Below are 17,453 nucleotides of genomic sequence, written 5' to 3' on the forward strand. Positions count from 1 at the left end.
TCAGCTGCTTGGTCCAGCTGCTCCCATGCACAGCTGCATGGCCAGCTGTCCCTTCAGGGTCAGCAACTTAACGCTTTCTCTGGGCACGAGCACACCTGTACAGTGTCAGCAGGGCAATTATACCTTTTAGAGACAGTAGTGGCTTAGAGCCAAATGATGAGCCTTCCCAGGTTATGGCTACATGGCTGTAATAACAAGTGGAGTTATAGGCCTGTGCTCTGAACTTGCTGAGTCACTCCGGATGTTACCTTGGCCTATCCTTGACCAAAACACAGCCATGTTTCTTACATTCCACTCCGTAGGCCGAGTGAGACGTAGGCCTTGGATACACAGGCTTTATACATGTAAGCTTTGGATACATAGGCTAATATACACACACAGACTTTATACATAAGTTTTGGGCACATAGGTTTGATAAACAGGCTTGGCACACAGGGCTTACATTTCACCCCTCTAGGCTGAGGGAGTTCTCTTAGTGGGGATCCATCCACATAGGGCAGCACCCTGGATTCATACGCCACAGCAACAATGCAGACGGCAACAACCTGCCTCTCATATTCCTGCTATGCTACCTGCGATTATTAGAGCCCAGTGTAGCCCAGAGCCTAGAGACACCCACCATCTCTGCAGGGGGTCATCAGTAAGGCGCTCAGTCGCCTTAACCTCCTGTGACATCTCTTGCAAAACTGCCATTATGTTCTGGTTGTTGTCAGGAATAAATGTACAACATTGTGTCCCTACAAGGACACAGGTGCCACCTTGGGCAGCTGTGACTATGTCTAAGGGCATCCGGTTTTGCAGCACCACCTTCCTGATCTGATCAACTTCATCAGTTAACGAAAGGAGGGTGACCTGGGTGTAATTCAGGGACTGAGCTGTGTGCTCTGCAAGGGCTGTAACCTGCATTTCTACAGTAATACCTGCTCCAGGGATAGTTATTGCTAAGGGATAGACCACCGGGGGCCCACTGCCCTCACAAAAACCAGGAGTGCAGCGCCTCCCAGTTATGCGAGCAACTAGGCAATGGGGGAAGCACAGTGGCAGGCACAGAAGGTCACCCCCAGGCACAATGTCCAGTCTAATTGGCTGGCAGATATGGCCAACCTGTGTCCCTACAAACCCATAAACTCCTAGGAAGCATAACATCCATTGGGGCCTGGCCTTGGTTAGGCTGCTTTTTCCACCACACTCCTGGTGTGGTGACACGTGTTATGTTTGCACAAGCCTCAGTAGGCAATTATCCCACAGTGACATCACCCCAGCGCTGCTCTATACATCATGGTACCTGCAATGGGGTCACCACATGTTCTCCCATTAGCCAGCCCCATCCATCATGGACATGACAAGTCAGCCAGAGGGCAGGCTTGCCATGGGTTTTGTGATGCCCACTATCCAAAGCTCACTGTGTTGCATCTGCAGCCTTGTCCATAGGACCCTAAGTTTCTAGCCATGTCCAGTTCTTCACAGAAGCTGGATGCATGTGCCAGGGCAAGCTGTTGCATCTGCTGCTGGAGGGGCGGTGCAGATCCACCAGCTGGAGACATTTGCTACCTCGGCGTAGGTATGGGCCCAGTCCACAAGGCTGTTGGAGCATGCCAGCCTATGGCTGAAACGCCAAAGCAAGTGCAGGTACTAATGGGTAAATCACGTCCCTCAGGCAAAATACAAGTCAACTTTTCGTCTCTGGGCAACAATGCAGCCGCCAAGGGCTTCTGCCCTGGGTGATGATACCACAACTTCTCCGCTCCCCATAGTTCTTTGGGGTCTTGTACCCATGCCAAAGTCATAGGAGAGCTCATAATAGGCCATACAGACAGTACATATGTCCCCTGGAGGGGGGTCCCCTCCCCGGTTGTTCCCCTACGAATGGTTAATTGTGGAAGTCACACATTAAATACCCAAGAAGTAATATATAAGTTATACTGCAGACCCTCCCCCTTGGGGGCTATGATAGCCAACCATCTCCAGTGGGGGGCTTGGAGGGTCCATGGCCAACACCCGGGTTTTTGTTTATTTGTTTCCCTACCTTGAGGGGCATTGGGGCAGGCAATAACAGATTACTATTCATCCTCATATCTGGTTGGAGAAGGTCATCATTCTTCTCATAGATCTGGCCACATGGCCTGGCCCTACATGGGTCGGTGACTAACTAGCTAATTCTGTAACTGTCAGGTAATTAACCACAAGGTTGAGCCTCAATAAACTGCCTAGCTACCAGTGCAGATTACCATAGGTATCGCCTCCATGGTGATCACTATCTACACTGCCTTGAGTTAAACGTATTAACTACTTTGCCCACACTTTGTATCAAACCATATAGTATTAGTACTAGGCTGGACTGCGGCAGCAATCCAGGCAGCAGCGGCACTCTGGCTAGACCTACCTGTGTTCTATGCCTCATCAGGAACGGGTGGCGGGTGCCTCAGGCCCCATGCCTTATCTTCATTAGGTCTACAGGCCTTAAGATCTCTTGTAACTCTCCTGCTAAGGGACTTGTACTCAGTGTACTGTGCTGCTCCAAGTAGGTGCCCCACTTCGCTGAAGTGGATCTCTGCACTGTCCCTAAACTGGGGTTGGTTACCCATGAACGCACCCATCCGGCTATTGGGTAGTTGTCCGTGTGATGACTGTAGCCCATTCTGCCATGCTCTCATGAGTCCGAAGGGCAACATATGCCATTACTAACTGCTTTTCCAGTCCGGGGATGGGGGGGTCGTCGTCCATGAATGCATACATCCCAACATTACTAACTGCTTCTTTATCAAGGGATACTGGAGCTCAGCTCCCTTCCACAGCAGGGACCAAAAGCCTACTGTCGTACACAGGCAATCTTGCGCCCAGAAAGAGAGAATCAGAGCTGTCTGCCTTGCAGATGGACAGAGGGGAGCCAGAAGTACTCAGGGGGCTCTGAGCCCAGTACAAGATCCCTCATGTGGGAGGTAAAGTGTTCATTATCTGGCCCCCGGGTATTCAGATCAAACATAGCCCGCTGCACACCCATCTCCTGGAGTATCTGCATTAAATCAGTATGTGACTGCCATTTACTCACAGTTTCTGGTGTCTCTCCGGCATCATTCCAAATAGTCTCTATGGCTGCCATTGGCCACTTGAGTAACGTGTGGTCACCTTGCCCTTGTGTCAACTGGAGGCACAGCTGCAGCCACTGATGAAGGGAGGGGTGAGTTGTGATAGAAGCCAGCTTTGCCATCTTGGAGGCAGAGCAAGAAATGCTGTCTGCTCCCTCATCCCAAAGACTGAGTAGCCTGGCAGGGAGGGGATCCCCTGGGTGCTACTGACACTCTTTACCCAACTCCTGCAACTCAGTGGGGGTATAAGCACTATAAGTGGTGTGTTCCACTACTGTGGGGGCCCCCTGGACTCTCCCCTAGTGTCCCTTCCACTGCTCACATTCTACCTTTTGACGGACCACAAGGCAAGCCCCGTAGCAGATCACAGGGTGAACATCCTCCCCCTCCTCCTCCTCCTAGACATCAGACAGAACAGGAGTATCCAGCCTGGAGGATGGGCTCAAAGTCCCACTAACAGCTGTTGCTAACTTGTTCCAGGCTGTTTATCTGTGCATCCAAGTGCCCTGCTTGTGCCTGGAAGTCCTTCACCCCCAGGTTTTGTCCAGGCTCTGCATTTGGGCCCCCAGGTGCTCAGCTTGTGCCTGAAGGTCCCTTACCTGCGCTGTGTCCCACAAGGACTGAACATGTACTTCAGACAGCGCAGTCAGAAATGCCCATCCAACTCTGCCAGCAAAGGTGTGTTCCTTCTTGGTGCTGTGAGCTTCTAGCTGCTTCAGCGCCTTCTCCACACTCATGGGAGACCCATCTACTGCCTCCCACGTTTCCATGGGGCCTATCCAAGCAGCATCTCTGCCACCAGGTACCACAGCCCATGCTACAGCCACATAGCCCACCTGGGAGGCTCGGGACAGAAGATCCACTCACCTAATTCTGCAGAAGCTTTGATCATGCAGCAAAGTTTATAACATTATATACATAATAAAGGACAATGAAGCAGCATATAATCCTTGTTAATTAAAATGGTCTAAATTATATATAATCTCTGAATTTATAAAGATAGCACAATTTATTCAATAAATGCTATTTCACAGTCTATTTTCAGTAACAGCAAGGTATTAGAGGGGGCAGGGTGGTGGTGTGAGACTTGTGGTAACATTGCTTATCTCTTTCCAGTTTTTGCTCTTTCTCTAACCCATTTTTTGTTCTTTAATTGACCACACTCATCTTGTTTGCGTTCTGTTCCATTAGTTGAAAGTTTATATGGCACTTCCAGGTGAATATGAGAACATCATTTGGAAGTTGAATAAGAAAAAATAATTAAATTCAGAAAGAGTATTCTTAGACTTTAGAACATAAAAAATTTCAGCAACTTTACAAAAATGACCAAACACTCCAGTGAACCTCTGGAATAAACAAGCACCCAAGTTCTTCCTTAGCACATTGGAACGCTTCTCCAGAGACCATCTCACCTGACAGTTTCCCCAGGGGGAAGCAGGTAACCCTCACGGGGCAAAAACAGAAGAGGAAATGTGGACTCTTAATTGGAAAGCTGATGTATTTTTGTAGGAGTTGGCAAATGTTTTCTGTAAAGGTCTAGAGAGTAAATAGTTTAGGCTTTGCAGGCCACATGGGCTCTGTTGAAACAATTCAATTACTCCATTATAGCATGATAGCAACATGGACAGTAAGTAAACAAATGGGCATGGCTGAGTCTCAATGGAAACTTTACATATGAAAACAAGCCATGGGCTGGGTTTCACCCTTAAGGCCATTGTTTGTCAATCCCTGTATAGTTGGCTAGGTGGCAATAGGCTAGAGACAACTGAAAACAAGAGTAGGGGAAATGGGGCTGGAAGATGGAGGTCAGGACTGTGTTCACTAAATCTCCTTCCCTTTCCTTCTGGACATGTAGGTAGACTTTATGTTTCCAGCCTCTCTCATAGGTAGGTCGGTCCATGTGGCTAAGCTCCGAATAGTGGAATATGGGCAGAAACGACGCATACCACTTTCAGGCCCAGCCACACAGAAACTGCCCAGAAGATCTCTGAGTTCTCACTCGCTCTTCCTTTATCTGCAGGCTGGGTTCAGAGGATCCAGAGTCCTCTGGGACTAGTCCTAGTCCACAAACCACCTTAGTGGTGCTAAAAACCCATGCATCTCCTGGTTCTTTCTTCCACACCCTACTTCTGCTTGCCATGACAAATCAGGCAAAATCTTTGGCAAGGCAGTATCCCTACTGCCTGACCTGCTTTTAGAGAAGGCCATACTCTTGTTAAATATCAAAAGGCAAGTTAGTGATTTATGCTAGAAACAGGGGGATACCTGTTGTGAGTGGATGGAGGGAGTGCATGAAGAGTCAAGGGTGTCTGTTGGACCAGTCCTGCTGACTTGCACAGAGGACTTCGAGGCCCTGGAAATGATGAAGTCACTTTGTAGAAGAAACCCGGGTTCCCACAAAACAGGACCGAGCTGAACTCTCCTTCCAGCACTACTGGACTTTGACATGAGCTAGATACTAACTTTCTATTTTGCCAGGCCCCTGAGAACTGGGGGTTTATGTGTTATAGCAGCCATCACTACTTACTGTAACCAAAACACAATCCGAATATCAAGTTACTTTGTGCCACAAATCCCCTAGAAAGCCCAGGAATTGGATGTGACATGTACTTTTGAACGTGAGGTGAAGGTGGCATAGCAAATAGCAGAACTGGCTGGGTACGGTGGCTCACACCTGTAATCCCAGCACTTTGGGAGGCCAAGGCAGGCGGATCATGAGGTCAAGAAATCGAGACCATCCTGGCCAACACGGTGAAACCCTGTCTCTACTACTAAAAATACAAAAATTATCCAGGCATGGTGGCATGTTCCTGTAGTCCCAGCTACTCGGGAGGCTGAGGCAGGAGAATCACTTGAACCCAGGAGATGGAGGTTGCAGTGACCTGAGATTGTGCCACTGCACTCCAGCCTGGAGACAGAGCAAGACTCCATCTAAAAAAAAAAAAAAGAAAGAAAGAAGTTAGCAGGATTGTTTGAATTTTGAGAAAGAAAACCAGTCAGACCCGGAGCTCCTGCCCTAACTGCAAAGTCAGGGGACTTTCTTTTTAAAGGAGTTTTCAAATGTCTCATATAAAATTAGCCTATTTGACTGGGTACAGTGGCTCATGCCTATAATCCCAGCACTTTGGGAGGCTGAGGCAGGCGGATCATCTGAGGTCAGGAGTTTGAGACCAGCCTGATGAACATGGTGAAACCCCGTCTCTACTCACAGTACAAACATTAGCTGGGTGTAGTGGCAGGCGCCTATAGTCCCAGCTACTTGGAAGGCTGAGGTAGGAGAATCCCTTGAATCCAGAAGGCGGAGGTTGCAGTGAGTGGAGATCACACCACTGCACTCTAGCCTGGGAGACAGAGGGTGACTCCTTCTAAAAATAATATAAAACAGTATAAAATAAAATAATAAAATTAATTGATATGATTCTCACAGAATTTTTGAGGAATATTATAAGTTAGATTGTTTAGTTATGAAAACAGAGACGATTTAAACTAGCTTGAGCAAAACTGGAGGATTTTTGATAACAATACGGGGCATTCTCTCCAACTTGAAGATAAGAATGTAGCCCAGTCTCAGGTCAGACCAGCGTCCTGGAAGTGGAAATCCACCAGGCCTGTTTCTCTCCTGGCTCTGCCTCTCCCAGCAAACTGCTTTGTTCTTCTGTAATCCAGATTCCTCTACAAAGATGGCCAAATCCAGCAACCAAGGTGTTTTACTTCTTCCTTCTGAAAAACCAGTTCAGAATGAACCTGTCTCCTGCTGCCCATTCTAAAATCCCAGGAGAGAAAGTCTAGTACATCTGTGGAGGCCCAACTTAGAGTAGTAAGGTTAGCTCTTAAGAGGGTCAATATGAGCTGTCCAGACTCCTCATGTAGGCAGGCAGGGAAGATAATGTTTTCCTTATTTCTCACAAGGAGCGACATAGGAGAGCAGACACTATTGTTCTCTTTTATTTGTATAAGGAAAGTGTGTATACGTATGTGTATTTTATTTGTATAAGAGCTTAGTGGATGTTGGAAAGCCACCCAGCTCATCAGCAGGACTTTTCCAGCAGCCACCCTTGACTCTTCATCCATTTGCTCATCCACTCAGGGATACAAAACAGGTATCCTTCTGTTTCCAGCATAAGTCAGTAACTTGCCTTTTGATATTTAACAAGAGGATGGCCTTCTCTAAACGCAGGTCTGGGTTTTCCTACTGCCTTGGCAGATTTTGCCTGATTTGCCACGCCAAGCAGCAGTGGGGTGTGAGAGAAAGAGCCAGGAGATGCATGGGTGTTTAGCACCACTAAGATGGTTTGTGGACTAGAACTATTTGAAAGCCTCTGATATAACTCACTCCCTGGATTCTAGACTTAAATAATACCTAACTGGTACAATTTAAAAAAATAATTAAGAAAACATCACACAAGTAGTAATAAACAGAAAAGTTCTGGTGAATAGGAATCTCATCTCTCAGTACTGACCCAGCATAGTGCTTGATACTTAGTAGTTCCTCAATAAACTACCTGTAGTTATTCAATAAAACTACCACTGGTAGTTACTAGTAGTTTTTTCAATCTACTTGTTGGAAGATTGAATGACTTTACATTTTCTACAGAAAAATTAGGAAGTACTGAGAAACAAAAGGAAGACAATACAATTCACACACAACTTCACCATCTCTTGAGATATGTCCTTCATAGTGTTTTATAAAAATGGATTTTAGGCTGTGCACAGTGGCTCACATGTGTAATCTCAGTACTTTGGGAGGCCAAGGTGGGTGGATCTCTTGAGCCTAGGAGTTTGACACCAGCCTGGGCAATACAGTGGAACTCCATCTCTATAAAAAATTTAAAAATTAGCTGGATGTGGTTGTAGACCCAGCTACTTGGGAGGCTGAGGAGGGAGGATCGTTTGAGCCTGGGAGGTAAAGGCTGCAGTGAGCCATGGTCACACCACTGCACTCCAGCCTGTGCAACAGTGAGGCTATGTGTTTAAACAAACAAACAAATAAAAATAAAATTTAAAAATAGGATCTTGTTGTATCATACTCTTTTTTTCTTCTCTCTTTTTCTTTAATATTTTGGGAGTGTCATTTGTTGTGGCAGCCCAGGATTCCATCTTATGATCACATTTATTTATTAACATTGCTCTCCCCAAGTGGTTGTTTCCAACTTTTCCCCCCATTCTAAATAAGGGTGTAATGAATTCCCTGACACCTCAATCTTTGGGCACATCTTAGACTATTTCCTTAGGGTAAGTTCCTAGAAATGGAACTCCTGGCTCAAATGGCATATGCATTTTTAATGCTTTTGATACGTGTTGCCAAATGGCCTGCCAGCAAGCCTGCATCAATGCATGCTTCTACCAGCAATGCTTAAGACTGTCTATTTCAAAGATGTAATTAAAAACAGTCTTCTGCTTTATCAGATGCTTATAGGAAGCCTTTTTGTCCAGGCAAGAGTCTGTCAGGAAAGACTGGACTGGGCATCTTAGTGCTTCAGAAGGCAGCCTGCTGGCAGGTACAGGGGAAGCCTGTCAGGAGAGCACAGGCTGTGTGATCCAGAACAAACCATGAGCTCTTGGAACCACAAGCTGCCCTTTGCAGTTCAGATAAACAGAAAAGAGGAAGTCTTGTGTTCATGTTCTCTGAAGGTCTCAAAGTGGTGTTTGACAAGTCAAGGCACTTTTTAAATATTACCTCCAGAAACTGAGCCCTTCTGAGACCAGAGGCCATAGGATACAATGGCTGCAGGAACCTGCATTGACCACCCCATGTGTAGTGGGAGTCTGAGGACCCCCACAAAACTACCACCCTGCTCCTCCCACCAGGGAATGGACAGGGGTCCGAGTCCTGCTTGGGCCAGAGGCCTGGATGACCAGGCTCACTGTCAATGACCTGAGAACCATCAGTGAAACTGAGGACCAAAATTTATTATGCCTGATGACAAAGTCTACATCTTAAAGCACATTCACAATGACCCATATCAATGCTGCTGATTTTATAGATAAGGCCACAGAAACTGTTCACAGCATGTATGAATTGCCTTGGGTCACATAGCTAGTAACTGGCAGTTTTAAAATTGGGAATCAGTTTCCTGAATCTTTATTATTTGGCCTTTTTACCGCCCTGTAATAAGAATTCTCATTCTTTTCATCTCTGATTATGCCACCTTCAAAAGAACTACATCATGGGAGAAAACAGATTTCATCATAAGAAACAATAGGTCCATGTGTTAGTGCTTACTGCCAGGGCAGCTGGTGCCCATGATGGAGTCTCCATCAGCTTGGATGGGAGTGAGGATAATGAGGAGCTCAACACTCTCTACCAACCTGAGAGGGACATGAAGCGACATGCAAGAAATAAACTTTGTTGTTTTAAGTCCCTGAGATTCAAGAGTTGTTTATAACTGTGGCATATATCTAGAATGCAGGAGGATGAGGAGGTTGGTGGAGTGAGATGGAGAGAAAGTTGCCTGCAGCAGAGCTGGGCCATTCTTAGCACCTTTCCCACCTTAAGACCCAGGTGACACTTGACGTTGGTGTCCTCTACCACCTAGAACTCCCATATTAACTTATCAGTCATTTAGTGGAAGAAGTGAAACGTTCATCTTCTTGGGAGTGTGGGTGGGAAGGAGAAACTGGAGGACATGGCTGTGAAGACAATGTCACATACTTCACAGAGCCACAGATGCCCCAATAGAACATCAGCAGAACTGCAGAATCCAGTGCCCTTTCCCTGTCCTCGGCTGCAGTGACACAGGCAGATGCGGCAAGCCCCAGCTCTGCAGCATTTCTACTATTCAGCCTGCTGGACTTGACCTCCTGCCCACCAGGGAGCCAAGTACACACACAGTCTCTGCCCCATGTGAACTGCCCAGGGCCCTGGTTCAGGGTATGGAGGTCTGATAGACTTAGGGAAACTTGGGATCCTGCATCCCCATCCTGCTCATTCCCCCACCCCATGTCCTCTCAGTGTCCATGGTCTCATCTCTTGACCTATCTTGTAAGGCTCCTTAGAACCCTGTCCTTTCCTATTTCATAGAGGTGAACAGTCCTCCACAAGATGGAGAATCCCATCCCTTCAAACCAGTGCCTGTTTGCAGTATAGGCAGCAGGCACACCTGGCAACATGGGTCCTTGGCTCCTGTCTCAGCATAATTATGTCATTTTTGGGTGCCACAGATGATAAATCTGTCTCTGTTCCCTTTCAACAGACTTTCTGTTGGAGGCATTTCTATAGATCTGAACTATGATGACTCCAGAAGACCACCATGTTTGTAGACAGCTTCCACATTCACCTGAGAGTGCTGCATTTCAGCCCTTCTCTTTTGCAGGTATCTAACTAAATTGAGGCCAGGTGTAGTGGTTCATGCCTGTAACCCTAGCACCTTGGGAGACCGAGGCAGGAGGATCACTTGAGCCCAGGAGTTCAATACCAGCCTGGGCAACATAGGGAGACCTCATCTCTACCAAAAAAAATTAAATTGAATATGATTCTTTTCTCTTTCTGATGTTTTCCTTACCCTTGAAGCAAAATTCAGTTTCTTGGGGGTAGCGGTCACTTTTCACTACTCTCTAAGCTGTGATCATCCTTGGAAAACATGGGGCAGATCTGCCTGTTTTCCTCTCAGGGCCTCTTTAACAGCCGTGGTAAGTCCCATCTCACCCAGCTTCTCACGCCACCTCCTGCGCCTGGCTTTTCTCCTGCAAAGAGTCCTGGCTGAGGAAGCAGGAGATTTGGATTTTGTCTCTACATCTGTGGCAAACTGTGTGACTTTAAGCAATTGGCTTCATCTCCCTGGACCTCAGCTTTCTTACCTGTAAAATGGCTGTTTTTTCTTTGAGACAGAGTCTCGCTCTGTTGCCCAGGCTGGAGTGCAGTGGCACATCTCAGCTGACTGCAACCTCCACTTCCCAGGTTCAAGTAATTCTCCTGTCTCAGCCGCCCGAGTAGCCAGTACTACAGGTGTGTGCCACCATGTCTAGCTAATTTTTGTAATTTTAGTAGAGACAGGGTTTCACCATGTTAGATGGGATGGTCTCAATCTCTTGACCTTGTGATCTGCCTGCCTCAACCTCCCAAAGTGCTGCAATTACAGGTATGAGTCACCACACCTGGCCAAAATGGCAATATTAGATCACTTCACAAATGAGCTCCATGCCTTCTGTCATTCCCCTCTTAACCTAGGCCTGGTTTCACGTCTCAGATCTCTAAGGCCAATATGCTGTCCTTCCAGACAGCTTCTTTGAATTCTTCACAGGCACATTCTACAGGCAGGACCTCATCTCCAGAGTTTGACTCTTCTGGTGGGAACCACCGGCCCTGCCCCAGGAGGGTAGGTGGTCTCTGGAGCATGATTCTGTGGCGTCCACCACCGACTATAGACTATCAGCCACCCAGGACTTGTCTGTTTGGTACTCTGTTGCATCCGTGCATCCCACGTGTAGCAAATTTAGAGCACAGGAATTTCCACTCTTTTAGGTCTTGCTAGGGTAAGGTGTACCTTGACATTACTGTCGTGTGAACACAGTTCAACTTTTTAACTTTTATGGTAGGGGCAGCAGGTAGTGTTTCATGTATCATTTTTTAGAAAAGTCTGTGACAGGGCACTAGTGCTTGGTGCTTTCTTCATGGCTTAACCGGGGAGTTTTGTGGATAAAAGAAAATCTGTCTCCTCTCTCCTCTAGTGCCCTGGGTAGGTTGTAACAGGTGCTAGAATGGATTAGAAAGAGAAGTGTGCTCTTTGGGTTGAAAATGGAAGCCATTCAGGCAAGTTGAGGAAGGCTTCAATCCAGGCAAATACAAACACAGTCTTGTACTCCTGCATTTGCAAATGATCTTAAATCTGCCTAGAAAGTAATATGTGACAGTATGGGCAACTGAGACAAGCTAATCAAAGCAGGGGACTGCTCAGTGAGGAAAACCCGAAACAAACAAAAAACAAAGCAAAACCAAACATCAACAACGACAACAAAATGGGGTAATTAACAGGGCTCTCAGGACTCCCCAGAATTACAGCTGAACAAGCTCGTTAAGGCCTAAGTGGCTGTTTTCCATCTGGCTGTAACTGCTGGGTGCACTCGGGTGGCTTACTGGAATAAGGATGCCTGTCACAACTGCCTTCCCAGTCACTAATTAATCCCTTCCAACCGTGGCTGGGAGGTGGGTCAGGCACATCAGCCACTCCTGTAGGATCAACCAAGGCAGTAACCAGGGTCCCAGATCACCACTAAGTGGTCTCGGCAGCCCGAACAGAACATTGCTGTCGGGCTATTCATCATTCTTCCTGAGCTGGTTCCCTCTTGCATCATCTCAGAGAGCCCTGTGGAGGGTCCCAACAAGCAGTGAGGGGCCAAGTCACACCACAGACAAAGTCACCTAAGCCCTCTGGACTGGTTTTTCTCATCTGCAACATGAGAACTTTGCAAGCTCCACTATTCAGATAGACTATGAACTGCAAAGTTGAGGCCCAGAATATAAAATATTGGGTGAGAGAACTGTCACCCTGATGTAACCCTAACGGTTATGGGTCTTCTCTTGTTTAATCCTTACAATAATCTTATAAGGATGATTTTTGCTCTTCCATATTACAGATGAGAAAAATGAGGCTCAGGCTTGTCAAAACTTATGCAGGGAGGCCACGTAGCTGGTAAGTGGCAAGATTTGAATCCTAATGTATCGAGACCAGCCTGGCCATAGAGATCCCCACCCAGGTGGCACTGAAGGCATTAAGAAGCAGACACCCAGATAGAACAGCAAAGTGGGACTATCTGCGCCAACAGCCTTTTGAGCTGAGAGCCTCGGGGGCTGACAGCATTCCGGGCTAAGGGCCTCAAGCAGATTCTGACCCACGTAGTTATTCTCTCTGAACAGGTGATTATTATCAACAAACAGGTGTTCTGTGTTTTCTTATAGAACCAAGATAAACTAGGTAGGCAGCTGGTGCCTGCTTACCACTAATCACAGACAAACTAAAATTTTTCTTCACAAGGGAGCCACTGGGGCAGGGCACATATCCCATGCCTAAAGAGTTGTTTTAACCGGTGTATGATATACATATACTGTCTTGCTATTTTAGAATGCCCCAAGTAGTTTTCCACTTGGGTGGGGGGTGGCTAGGTTTTCCTTGCCATCGTCTTCTTAGCAAACAATGTATTCTATCACACACTCATCATTTCTCAGCAATCATACACTCAGCATTTCTCAACACTAATGTGTCTGTCTTCATGTTCTTTTCCTTTGCACAGTGTCTCTGAGTGGAGAGACACTGACTCCCCCCAAAACCACTGCCTGATATGAAGAAGGCACCCAGATTGCATACCTAATGACATTTGTAGTCCCAGATGATTTTATTACCAAGGGGGGAGGAAAGCCAAAGGCTGGTTTTTTCACTGGTTGTGTAACGAGCTGGTTGTCCTGCTAGAGTCTACAGAAGTGATTACACTTTGGAAGGTCCTCTCACCTACGAGGAGCCGCAACGGTGGCATGAGAATGCTTTAGTATGCTGTTTCTTTCAGCTTCTCTGTCCATTGAGTTATGAGACTCTCTTACCTTTTTTTTTTGTTGTTGTCATATTTCCTCCTCTCTCCTACCCCCAAGCCTCAGATATGCAGAGAATGTCTGTGAAAATGAGAATGGAAAACTTTCTCAGTAAATTGGAAGAACTCAAAAGGCCAAGTAGCCTCTCAAAACACCCCCGCCCCTGCCCCTGCCCCCGCCCCCCTGCAGGCAGCAGCCAGCACCCATTCAGGTGTGTGGTTATTACTCATCTACTCTTCATAGCAAAGATTGCAGAATGGCGGCTAGTAAGCCAGACCTAGGGCCACATTGATCCACGTAGTTAAAATTATTTTCACATGCAACATTTGCTATTGGCATTTCTTTTAAAAGAATATCCAGAAGCTTTGGCAATAAAGGGCTCACATTTCTTTATAGCAACAATGGCTAGGTCTGGGTGGCAGCTGCCCATGTGGCCCATTTTACTTCTTTAATATCACATGCTTTCCCTTTGTAGGCATTTGAGTCTGTGCCCTTTGATGCAGTCTAGCAATGGATTTTGCTATCTCAGTCTATCTTCCTATCCAATTCCATTAAAATAAAACATCCAACTTGAAGACAAGGAAAATTCACACATTTTCTGAGGAGTAGTTATATTTCTCTTTAAACTGAAAAAAAGTGAATACTTTTCTCAAATACAGTTATGTTTATTTGAGGTTTCCAATGAGAACTGATTTTCTACCCTCTACCATAATTTTAGGAAGACTTTGTCCTAGTATTTCATAAATGGAATTTTGCTATTTTCAAGCCATTAGGAATTTCTGGGTTCTTCACGCTCTCTTTATTATAGTTTACTCTGAGGATCTGGATGTATAAGTAAAGACATTCTATAGGAAACACTAATCCCAGGCAACAGCAGTGGGGGGTGGGGGGTGGGGGGCATAATACTAGGGAAACATAATAGCCACGAACAGCATTTCTCTGTATCCACTGTCATTTACCTTCTAGGAATTCTATAACCACTCAAATAATTCTGAGAATTTGCAAGAATTAACTATCCATGCAGCTGGTCTCCAAGATGCCTCCCAATAATTCCACCTCCGGGTATCCACACTTTTGTGTAGTTCCCGCCCACACTGGATAGGGCTAGCCTATGTAAGAAATGGGCTCTTGTGGAAGGGTGACTGAGGTTAGGGCATCAAGGACTTTGCAGCTTGTACCTTGTTCACTCTTGGATCAGTCTCTAAGGGGAACACAGCTGCCATGTTGTGACCACACTCAAGCAGTCCCGTGGAGAAGTTCCTGCCGCTAACAGTCATGTGGATGAGCCACGCTGGAAGTGAATCCACTAGCTCCAATCAAGTCTTCAAGTGGCTGCAGCTCTGGCTGACAGCGTAACTATATATCACGTGAGAGACGCCGAGTTAGAACCACCTAGCCAAGCTGTTCCCAGTTTCCTGACAAACTGTGTGAGATGGCAACTGTTTGTTATTGTTTTAAATTTCCACATTTTGGAATAATTTGTTGCATAGTAATATATAACCAACACCACATCTTGGCTACTATTCATTCATTCAACAAACATTTATTTATTCATTTACCTTTTTTTGTAGGTGGTCGGAGGGACTGTGTCTTGCTATGTTGCCCAAGTTGGTCTTGAACTCCTGGCCTCAAGCAATCCTGCCACACACCTCCCAAAGTGTTAGGATTACAGGCATGAGCTGCTGTACCTGGCTTATTTGTAATTTATTATGTGTTAAACATCATGCTAGGTGCTCAGGATGCAGTAGAATAAGACTAACATGGAACCTGCCCTGGTGGAAATTACTATCTAGTGGGAGAGAGGGACATTGAGCAAACATACAGAAGAGACAACATTGAGAGAAAAGGGGAACGCTTTAGGATAAAGGTGGGGAAGAAGAAGAGGAGACATTAGATGAGTCCTGAAAGTAGAAAGCACCAGGAGGTGCCTGACCTTCTTCCTTCTCACCTGTCTTGTCGTTTTAACTTTTTGCTGCCGTGAGTTCTTCCAGACTTGAGGCAGGGCGTTAAAGAAACTAACAAATGCAACAATAGATAAATCCTGCTTTTCTTAGGGGCAGAATCTCCCCTATGGTGGAAAATGGCTCTTGCAGAATGAATGCTTTAAAAAGCCCCCAGGAGAGCTTGTAGTGGCCAAATAGTTCTGCATAAGGAAGGGAGTTGGGGGATATTTAGAAGCTGCCTAAGCGAGGGTCCTGAGATGGACTAGAAGCTAAGAAAAACTTGGGAGAGACAAAAAGGTCTAACAGGGAATTTTATGCCCTTGTTTCTTGGATGGTGTGTGATAAAATGCACTTCTTCTCACAAAATAGTAAAATTTCTTGCTCCCTAATGCTTTCTGGAGTAGGTTTGCTTCTTGAGGATTCAGAAAAGCACCATATCCTTCTTCTGGGTTGGTTTCAAGGCATCCAAGGCTTGTGCATAGGAGACCAGCCACCTACGGTTTGGACATAAAAATGGAAATAAATAAATGCTCCTGATCATCACTGTTATTCCAAAATACACAGCTATCTTCTTAAGGCTCGATGATGGCATCGCTGTCACTGCTGACAGCTCTACAGAGGTTGTTCAAAGCAGGCCCGAGTAGGTGCTGCTGCAGCTGCCAACACCCCTGCCCAGCACATGCCGAGGATTTACACACTGCTTGGGAAATGCAGGCTGGCTGCAAGACTGAATGAGGAAAGCTGCCCGTTTGCCACTACCTTCCCCTTTTGTGCCCAGGGAGTGGGGTTCATGAGGAAGCAGGGGGTTTATGGCTGCCTCCTTCTTCTAGCACCCAAGTATGGCTCTACTGTGCAGAGTCTGGGACCACAGAGTCACCACTTCCTTCTCAACTTGCCTGTCTTCCTGCATCAAACCACCTAAGCCTGTTCTTCCCTTAGGATGACTTCTTTACCAGGAGCACCTGTGTGCCTTATATGACTAAGCCTCCACTAGCCTTTAGAAAGCACCTAGACCTAGACTTTCCTGAACTTGAGGGCAAACAAAACTTGAGTTTAAATAAGGAACTTCTGCAGTCCCTGGTATTTTCTGAGTGTCCAGACCAAACATAAGCCCAGCAGTTCCTGCTGTTCCTCACCTGTGCTGCCAGCACAGCAGATGTTAACCTCATGTGGCCACATACAGTTAAACTGATTAAAATGACATAAAATGGAAAATTGAGTTCCTTAGTCACTCTAATGCTCAATTAAATATGGCTAGTAGCTGTTGCACTGTAACAGTGCAAATTATAGTACATTTCCAACATCACAGAACGTTTTAGTGGATGATGCTGTGTCTAGAGCCAGAGCTCATAGAATAAATTCTGCTATGAAGGAGCTGGCTGCTATGATTCAACAAGGAAACCATCCACTCGTTCTAAATAGTGGAAGCCCATCTCACCCATGGGCTAGGTACAAAAGTCAACAGATCTTTATTTCTTTGGTTGAGAACCAGAGGAAAGTTTTGGTTTGTGGTTAGGGATTATGCATAAGAAATACTGATGGCATTTTGTACATTGGCAGAACACTGCAGAGAGCTAGAGGGCTCAGTTATGAGAGACCCCGAAAGCAAACCCAACTAAAGGCACATTTGAATCACATCCCCATTCTTGGGCCTCTTTCTCTTTCGATGGGATGATAGGTGGAATTGTCCCTGTGGTATGTATGTATGTATTTGAGACAGAGTCTTGCTCTGTCACCTGGCTGGAGTACAGTAATGCTACAGCTCACTGCAACCTCAAACTCCTGGGATCGAGCAATCCTCCCATCTCAGCTTCCCAAGTAGCTGGGATTACAGGCATGTACCACCACATCTAGCTGCACTGGCACCAGCTATGAGTGATTCTCTCATAGGAGAGAGAAACGATG

Source organism: Sapajus apella, unplaced genomic scaffold (assembly GCF_009761245.1).
Source record: "Sapajus apella isolate SASKATOON/1434 unplaced genomic scaffold, GSC_monkey_1.0 scaffold26, whole genome shotgun sequence".
Lineage (NCBI taxonomy): Eukaryota > Metazoa > Chordata > Mammalia > Primates > Cebidae > Sapajus > Sapajus apella.